Source organism: Platichthys flesus, chromosome 11, assembly GCF_949316205.1.
Source record: "Platichthys flesus chromosome 11, fPlaFle2.1, whole genome shotgun sequence".
Classification (NCBI taxonomy): Eukaryota; Metazoa; Chordata; class Actinopteri; order Pleuronectiformes; family Pleuronectidae; genus Platichthys; species Platichthys flesus.
Window position 1 is genome coordinate 13,344,966 of NC_084955.1, and position 10,743 is coordinate 13,355,708.

Below are 10,743 nucleotides of genomic sequence, written 5' to 3' on the forward strand. Positions count from 1 at the left end.
AATGTTTGATAACAAGTTTGCCCTATAAACTAAAACACTGCACCCAAGGGGCCAAAAGCAGGTTAAAGGTTTGACTGTTTACTTTCTCATGAGCCTTCAGATTCTTGTGACCACATAGAGGGTTCAGACCCCGACTGTAGCTCATGCTGCAGGTGACAGGCCGATCCATTAATGAAGCTCTGGAGAAGGTCTTATCTTCTTATTTTCAAAGAGCTAGCAAGACAGATGAACGTGATAACGGACTGCATTTAACACGCTTCCTTAAAACGATACAGAAACAAGTGCGAAACGTTCGTCAAAAGAGGCACCACGCTGACAAAAGCTTAATTTTCAATCTAAAAAGAGGGCACCAGCCTAATGCCTTGCAAATACAAACAGGTATCGACCCACTGAGAGTCGGCGGGGAAGAGGAGGGGAGGGAGGCGCTGGTTGGATGATAAAGGTCAATAGAGGTGTGCGCTGCATTTGCTCGCACCTTTTTGTTAGAATATGTTCCATTACTAGGGACCAGCGGCGAGGGCGAGGGAGTGGATGCCATGAGAAACAGTTCTCTCTCTCTTAATGCAGACAAACTATTCCCCCAGCCCAAGGACAATCATTACCTGAGGGGAAAGAGGCAGCATGCGTGTTAGGGGAAGAGATGCTTATACTGGTGCTGATCTTGAAAGGGCCTGGCCGATCGATCACATTAAGCTCCCTGCGAAAGAGAAAAATCAATATGTTTTTAAAGGCGGAGAAGGCTACTTGTGGTGTATGCGTGTGGGCTTCATTGATACCACCAGACGCGCTCAGAGAGACCCCAGCTCCCTGGAAAAGAACGATCACATTTCGAGGTCAAGTGGTCTCATTTCCAATACTTATCACCGAAATCGCAGGACTTTTGAGGAGATGTGTGTGGGTCTGTCTGAGGCGTCTCAGCTCGGGTTCCCATTATGGTAGCAGAATGCTCGCAAGTGTTTGAGGAGCACAAATGACACACTGACAGGGAAAATCAATAGTTTTCAGTTGGAGAAAAGGTTGTGCAGAGGCTCAGCAACAGAGCAGAGCAGAACAGACGGAAAGAAAGAATGACCTGTGACTCTTTGAGAAAAGTAATTGCTTGCTTAAAGGCAGCGTAATGCAATCAGTCGCACAGCCAACAGCAAGAATTGCCTACAGAGGTTGGGCTCGGTGAGACGTAGTGGGAAAGAGGGCAACGAGAGCAAAAGAGCGACGCAGGGAGACGGAGGGGAAACAAAGATGGAGAAGGCAATTTAATTTCCATCAGTTGTCAAAACAACACTAATCAATACAAAAGACACCCACTCTTCAACTATTCCTCTCTCTCTCTCTCTCTCTCTCTCTCTCTCTCTCTCTCTCTCTCTCTCTCTCTCTCTCTCTCTCTCTCTCTCTCTCTCCTACTTACACACTCTCTGCAATAATTTACTCTTGAGTTGGCATCTGGGGCAGGGGAGTGAGCTCCAGCAGCCAAGGCAGGAGGAAAGAAAAATGGATCTGACATGCTCTCCTCAAGCTACCTGCAGACACACACACACACACACACACACACAAGCACACACAAACAGACACACAGAAACACACAAATGTAACTAGCAGTGAAGGAAAGAAGGAACATCGAAACGTACATAAAAAGAAATGAACAGATTTTGTATAGAATATGTTATAATTAACTAGTGTAAGACGTGAAAAAAGGGAAACAGCATCCAGATGACTGCGGTCAAGCCATCCAACACTCGCATCTCTGTGGTCAAATCAGCCGACACAAAAATTCTACTGCACTCATATACTGACACTTATGGTAAACGCATCCAAACTCCTAGAAAGGGGACGGCAGTGGTGTTCTCAAAGAAGAACACATGTGGGCATATGTCCGGTTTTCAAAATAAACTGTTGACATACAAAATGCATACTTGGAAAATAATTTTTCTTGGATTAAATCCACAAGAAGTATTTATCATCTTACCTGTGTCATTTATATGAATGGCATTTTGACAGTATCCATTATGAGATTTTACAAAAAAAAGTCACACATTTTTAGCTTCAAGTAGCTAATTGCTGGATACTTCAAAGTACTATATAAACACTTTGCTCAATAAATTCAGATAGAGACTGATATGCCTGTCTCCAGGACCTCCCTGACTACCTACATACTGAATATCAATAAGTTTTACTGAATGTATTTGGAGATTTTTCAAAGTAAAGTCCAACATTTTCGCTGTTTAAAATTTTTCAAGGTAAAGTCCTACATTTTCACTGTGGAAAAGATTATTTCAGGATACTTCAAAGTACTATGAAAACATTTTGCTCAATAAGTTCAGAGAGAGACTGATATGCCTGTGTTCAGGACCTCCATGACTACATACATACTGAATATCAAAGAGTTTTAGTGAAGAGAGACTGATATGACTTTGAAAAATCCCTTAATCTATACAGTGCAAATGTTTAATATTCAGCATGTAGGTAGTCAGAGAGGTCCTGAACACAGGCCTATCAGTCTCTCTCTGAATTTATTGAGCAAAGTGTTTTTACAGTACTTTGAGAAATCCAGAAATTAGCTACTTGAAGCTAAAAATGTGTAACTTTTATTTTGTAAAATCTATAAATTGATGAAAAATGACACGTGAGACGATATATACTTCTTGTGAATATAATCCAATCCATTTCATTTTCAATCATGCATTTTGTAGATGCTTCATGTCAACAGTTTATTTTGAAAAAACGCTTCGGGGTCGTTTACCATAAGTTTCAGTATATGCACGCAGTAGAATTTCTGTGTCGGCTGATTTGACCACAGAGATGCGAGTGTCGGCTGGCTCGACAGCACAGCAGTTCCAGATGTGCACAGCAGAGAGAGAGAACATATACCTGTTTACATTTCGGCTGAGACATAACAGTGAGATTGAATAATGAGCTGAATACTTGGTCATCAAAACTTCAATCCTCGCATCTTGACATTTACCCTGTGACAGATGCAGTACAATCCTGCAAAAACACGCCACTTCAAATGATCGGTTTAAGTCTGACAAATGTGTTTGACTAGAAGAAGATTTAAGTTCATGAATGCACGAGGGTTTACAATACCTGACAGATCCAGAATGGAGGAGGAGGAGGAGGAGGAGGAGAAATGGTGATGAAGGAGCGATGAGGAAAAGGGAAGTCGAATTTCTAACTTGGCGTTGACTCTGTGGTTTTTCTTCCACTTTTAATTTGTGAGAAAATAAACCAGCCTGCCCTCTAGTGGCCAAAGAGGGAAACACACATTCCCTGGTCTACATAAGTGGGTCATAACTTTTCATTTGTAATTTTACTCAAGAACTCAAGTACAATTGTGTTCACTCCTTTTTGTTTTAGAGGGAAATATGTTCCTCCACTGTGTAAATTTCAGATTAAGATTATAGAATTAAAAATATGTGATACATCATTACAAAATAAATGATGAACATGTCTAAATTCAACTGTCAAATTTTAAGTCAATTACAATTTTATTTATATAGAACATTTAAACAACTTGGTTGAACAAGGCGCTTCACAAGTATAGGGTACAACAAGAAGACAGTAACACGCAGTACATCAGAGTACAAGTAATAAAATAAATGAGAGGCGGTGATCAAATCATCCAGATCGGTCAACTGCAGCACACCGCTAAAGTGTTTGATTTTTACCTTTGTGTCGTGAATAGCCCACACAGCTATGCTATATTCACCTCCATATGTTATCTTTTGGTATCTCACATTCTCTGCATAATAATAATAATAAAAGCAATGATGCTACTACTACTAAAAACAAAAATTCATATAAGAGAACACATTTGAAGTAACATAAGAATATGTTAAAATGACATTTTAAAGAAAAAGAAATAGAAAAGAAATACAACTAATTTTCTGCAAATTGCGGTAAGAATAATTTATAATATCTAATAATGATAATAATCCTTACAATTTCGATAGGGCCTCACTGTCTGTCAGTGCCTGTCAGTACTCGGACCCTAACAAATTGAATTAAATTAAAATAAATTAATCCTGCGCAGTCCGCTTCTGCGCAGGAGCAAGGAATTGCACGCACAGTTTTGTTTTTTATTCATTAAATTTAATGTTCATTTTTTTCTGTTTGTATATTTAATTAAGTTAAATTTACATATTGTAAGATATTAAGAATTAATAATTGCCAACTATAAGAGTTCAGTATATTGCCGGATAAAGTGGGTAATGAACCCGCAAGCTTCTTGTTGGAGATCAGGCACTCTACCGACTAGGCCGCACAATCTGCTGACTACTATTATGAACTAAATACAATAAGAGGATGGACAAATTATCTTGTGTGTGTGTGTCCGTGTCATTCCATGCTGCTTTTGATACCTCTTCAGAGAAAATATTTTCTACTTTTCTACATATATTTGACAGCCTTATTTAAAAGCTACTTTTATTTTTGGATTTTAGATACTGGATGAAATAACATGCTTTAAAAACTTTTTGTTAGAGAATAACCCAGTAGTTTCAACCTTGTCCTATGATAGTTTACAAGAATTACAGTCTGCTGCTGCTTGTTAGGGCCCGAGCACCGAATGGTGAGAGGCCCTATTGAATCTGTAAGGATTTTTATTATTATTATTAGGGCCCGAGCACCGAATGGTGAGAGGCCCTATTGAATCTGTAAGGATTTTTATTATTATTATTATTATTATTAGGGCCCGAGCACCGAAATCGGTGGGAGGCCCTATTGAAATTGAAATGATTATTATTAGGGCCCGAGCACCGAAATCGGTGGGAGGCCCTATTGAAATTGAAATGATTATTATTAGGGCCCGAGCACCGAAATCGGTGGGAGGCCCTATTGAAATTGAAATGATTATTAGGGCCCGAGCACCGAAATCGGTGGGAGGCCCTATTGAAATTGAAATGATTATTAGGGCCCGAGCACCGAAATCGGTGGGAGGCCCTATTGAAATTGAAATGATTATTATTATTATTATTATTATTTTTCTTAGCTTAAATGAATTGGCTTTTTGAGGGCTTTAATGTGCTCAAAAAGTTGTAGGAGTTTGCAGTAAATTCGAAGGCGGCGTAAAATTACGTATTCTGGAGTATTTTGAAAAGGGCGTGGCAAAATGGCTCAAGAGCGCCACCTACGGAAAAGCCCCTCATTTAGCATTCACCGATCCTCAAAAAAAACAAAGATTATTGTGTATCATGACTAGATGCACAAAAAAGTCCATCAGTGCATTATGAATAACGCAACAGGAAGCCCGCCAGTTTGACTTTAGTGGCCATTTTGGTCATATTCCATATTTTTTCTTTGATGTACTTGTCGTACAGCTTTCATCAGATCAACTTCAAATTTAGACGATCGTCATCACAACAAATTGGAGATCTAAAGTTATTGAAGGATTACGTTTTAGCAAAACCGTCTGACCGTGGTGTGGCGTTAAAGTTTGATGAAACGCCATCAAAACACAAGCTTCCATATTTCAGACATATTTTGTCCAATTGAGTCCAAACTAGACACATTCGACAAGAGTCGCCACCAGAAGACATGGGTGCAGAAATTGTGACTTACAATCACAGCGCCCCCTGGTGGTAACGCGAAATGTCTTATTTTGGTACGTGTTATGTTTTTATGTACTACTCAGACAGCTTTCATCAGATCAACTTAAAAATTAGATGAGACTCTACAAAACAAGATGAAGATCTAAAGTTATCAGAATTTAAACTTTTCATCATACCGTGTGACCGTGGTGAGGTCTCAAAGTTCGACTAAACGCCAATATAAGCGAGCTTCTGTAACTTAGACATATTTTGTCCAATCGACTCCAAACTACACATATAAGACAAGAGTCGCGACCGGAAGACATCTACCTAGAAATCATGACTTAAAAGGAAAGCGCCCCCTGGTGGCATCAGGAAATGTCTTGTTTTGGTCATCTTACTCTTTGATGTATTTCCCTCCAGCCACTTTACTAAACCATGTCAAACTGTGTCAAATTGGTCTCAAGATATTGATAATGTAGGCATAACATTATTGTGACTTTTCATCATGCAGATTGTTAATGGCGTGGCATCAAAGTTCATCAGCTCACCATGACCTATGAAACCCATTTTAACAGAGTTACCCTGAACGCAGCATGAGACCGCTTTCGGTTTGTTACGTCTCACACTTGGATGTATTTCTCCTCATTCACTTTGCTAAACCATGTCAAACTGTGTCACATGGGTCTCAATATATTGATAATGTAGGCATAACATTGCTGTGAGTTTTCATCATGCGGATTATTCATAGCTTTGCAGCAGACTTCTTCAACTCGCCATGACAAACGAAGCTGCATTTAACACAGCTGCAAGTGAACGCCTCATGAGTTACGTCGTCACAAGCTGCGGAGCTGTGTATCACGAAGAACCGGAGAACGGTTGGCGAGTCTGGATGAGAGGACGGCGGCGGAGTAACTGTGGACGTTGTTCGCTCAGCAGGTTAGAGTGTGGGACTCAAAGGTTTTTGTCCCCTCTCCCGTTGTGTCTTTTCCTGTGTGAACTCTGCCGCTCTCAACAGCAGCACTGGCTATGAGCTAGCTCCTGCTAGCTCCGACGAAGCATCTCTCAACTGCTACGTAAGTTAAACGGACACTTCTGACTGACTGTGATGATAAGCAAAAGAGACACTGTGGATGTGTGATGTGTTGTACTGCATTTGTTTGATCTGTTTACTAATACTAGCTCTAATAAATACTGTATAAATTATATTTTGCTCCTGAATTGAACTGTGTTAAAGGGGTTCACATGGAAAATATATGTTCAATTATGTAAAGGGTGATTTTTGTTACTATTATACTAATGGAGATTTAGCACTTGCTACACATTGTAAGAGCAGCTGTTCAAAGGAGCACTACGTCTTTTAAGGCTCTTTATTCAGAGTCACGGTGTTGATGTCCTGTCACGTGTTACAGTGAAAAATAACCGTGTCTCCCACCTTCAGTATTTAAATCGTTAATCTCAGACAGACTTCACTGAATTCTTTTGTTAAATATGAGTAAGTCATAGCCTTGTACCTTTACTACAACAGACAGTGTCATACAGAGTTGTGGGCTTATATGCACTACCTATTTCCTAATCTGAAATGATTATGCTCTGATTAACTTTGAACTAATATTTTATTTTTACCATTTAAAAGTCTGTTAATTACTTAACCTGGCCCATGTATGACTTTACATATCTGTGTATTGGTTTCATGTTCCTCTAGAAGGTCCAACTTGACACACAACTTGAATCCAACCAGACTGAACACTGACTCCAGGTACAGACCTGATTTCATTACTTAAAAACAATCAAAGTATTGCACATAATACATAATGTATTAAATTATAATGCAATACTTTTAATGTGAAATAGCTCCATTAAAAACATTCATTGTCATGGTAGTGCACGTTTTAATCCAAAAGCATATTCAAATACACAGTTGAATATCCACAGAAAATAAGATTACACACTTTGTTCATATGTAACTCTTCCTCTACAATAATGACGATCACTTTCATGTTTCCTATCATTTTATTAGGGACAGACGAGCCTGAAGGACACAGCTGTGATGACCATGTTCTGTCTCTTATGGCAAAGCAGAAATATAAAACACTGGGTTCTTATCTAAAGTGTATCAAATCAGATCTCCACCATGTTGCTGCTGAGGACATCAGGTGCTGCAGTTCTTCATCTATGAAGAGAAAAAACGCACTGTTAAAGAATGTTTTGTGTTGTGTATAAAGCACAACAGATTTCAGATAGAACTGTTGTACTGTGGTCTTGGTTTATATCCTCATGGTGAAATGTACATATTTTAAGTCCCTTCTGATAAAAGTGCTGAAAGAAATACAACATTGTACAAATACATAAAATGTCTTTCTACCTCATCAGTACTATTCAAGGTGATAATCTCCCACAGACCTATTGATAACAGTCCAAATCAAGTCTTTCCACTTCTCTCAGTGTGAAAACATAATTCTATAATTAATTTGAGAACTGTTTACAACACTGATGTGTGGAGATTAAAATCATACCTAAACTGTCTAATTCACTGTAAAACTCCATGACATTCGCAGGCCATCTGTAGTTAAGGGAGCAACGCATGGAGTGATGTGTAGATTACTAGTTTGATGATGCATGAGGAGAGGCGGTGGTCGAGTGGCAGAAACTTGGACTATGGGCAGAGAAGGTCTCTGGTTCGTCTTTGGTTCGACTCCATGGAGAGACAACAAAAGTCGAACCTGGATTGATCTGTCCAAAAATCCAAGAGTCTCCCTACCCTCTCTAGTGCCCATGAGCAAGGCACCTCACTCCCCCAACATCTGCTCCCCCGAGCGCCGTACATGGTCGCTCACTGCTCTGTGTGTCCTGCACCAGATGGGTAAAAAGCAGCGATTAAATTTCCCTACCTGCATGAGTGTGCCTTTGCATGTCTGTGCATGTGTTTGGGATGAATAAATGGATTTTAATCTTAATCTTTTAATCTTAATCAGTTGTCTTCCAGTTGACCAGCATGAAGCTGCAGATCTCCACCATGTTGCTGCTGGGGACATCAGGAGCTGCATTAATGAGGAGCAGAAGCGTACTGTTATGAATGTTTTGTGTTGTTTATGAAGCACTACTTATTTCAGCTAGAACCGATGTACTAGGGTCTGGGTTTGTATCCTAATGGTTAAATGCACATACTTTAAATCGCTTTTGATAAAACGTGACAAAGAAATACAACATTGTACACATAGATAAAATGTCTTTCTACCTCATCTGTAATATTCAAGGTGATGATCTCCCACAGAGCTGTTGATAACAGTCCACATCAAGTCTCTCCACTTCCCTCAGTGTGAAAACATAATTATATAATTAATTGGAGAAGTGTTTACAACACTGATGTGTGGACATTATAATGTTATCACTACTGTCTAATTCACTCTACAACTCCATGACAGACTAAATAAACAATGTGAAAATAGTAATGGCGGATATACCATCCTGTATCAGAATATTGGTGAAACAGTTACTATCACATGAAACGTACACGTGTAGCGTATTGATAGTAACTCATTAAAAAAAATAATGTCACAACCAAAACAAGACTGTCGAGTTATCTTGCTTCAATCTGTTCATTAGACGTGATAAATAAACGGTAACTTTTATAACAATTACATATTACAAAAAACTTGAGGCATGTAAGCATATGATGATAGATAAAGCAATAGGTTATGTTGGATAGTTTCAAGGTTACTTACCTCTAGTTCAGCACCAGCGGCTGGCCAGAAGAAGTGGAGCGATCTTCCTTGCCGCACAGGGCAAACGCAGGCAATGTGGAGACGAGCGCTTGGTCATCGAACGTTCTCTCTTCCCCGACCGCAACAGACTTGAAATTGCCTGTGCTCGGGCCCGTTAGTGCTACAACGTAGCCCTAGTTATTATTATTATTATTATTTTTCTTAGCTTAAATGAATTGGCTTTTTGAGGGCTTTAATGTGCTCAAAAAGTTGTAGGAGTTTGCAGTAAATTCGAAGGCGGCGTAAAATTACGTATTCTGGAGTATTTTGAAAAGGGCGTGGCAAAATGGCTCAAGAGCGCCACCTACGGAAAAGCCCCTCATTTAGCATTCACCGATCCTCAAAAAAAACAAAGATTATTGTGTATCATGACTAGATGCACAAAAAAGTCCATCAGTGCATTATGAATAACGCAACAGGAAGCCCGCCAGTTTGACTTTAGTGGCCATTTTGGTCATATTCCATATTTTTTCTTTGATGTACTTGTCGTACAGCTTTCATCAGATCAACTTCAAATTTAGACGATCGTCATCACAACAAATTGGAGATCTAAAGTTATTGAAGGATTACGTTTTAGCAAAACCGTCTGACCGTGGTGTGGCGTTAAAGTTTGATTAAACGCCATCAAAACACGGGCTTCTATATCTCAGACTTATTTTGTCCTATCGAGTCCAAACTACACACATAAGACAAGAGTAGAGATATGAAGACATCTATACAGAAATCGTGACTTAAAGTGACAGCGCCCCCTGGTGACAGCAGGAAAAGTCTTGTTTTTGTCACGTTTTATGTTTTTATATACTAGTCGTACAGCTTTTATCAAATCAACTTAATATTTAGACGACTGTCATCACAACAAAATGAAGATCTAAAGTTATTGAAAGATCGACTTTTCGTCAAACCGTGTGATTGTGGCGTGGCGCTAAAGTTTGATGAGACTTCGGTGAAACGCACTAAAACACGAGCTTCTGTATCTTGGACATATTTTGTCTAATCAAGTCCAAACTAGACACATAAGACAATAGTTGCGATATGAAGACATCTATACAGAAATCGTGACTTAAAATGACAGCGCCCCCTGGTGGCAGCAGGAAATGTATAGCTGACACTCTGATGTATTCCTGCTCATCCAATATGCAAAACCATGTCAAACTTTGTTTAATGGGTCTCAAGACATTGATAATGTAGCCATAAGATTATTGTGACTTTTTATCATGCGGTTTATTAATGGCATGGCTTGAAAGTTCATCAGCTCGTCGGAGAGAGTCCCATTGAATCCCATGTTAAAATGCCCAATTTTAGAGTAGAATTAAACCTGTTTACAGCATTATTCAAACTTTGGTTTTAGTCTCAATCGCTATGTTCTTCCTTCATTAAAACTCTGAGGGGGTGAACTTTTTCGTAACTACCTCTATATCGCTATAATAAGCGATATAGTGGTTTGAAATTTACGTGAC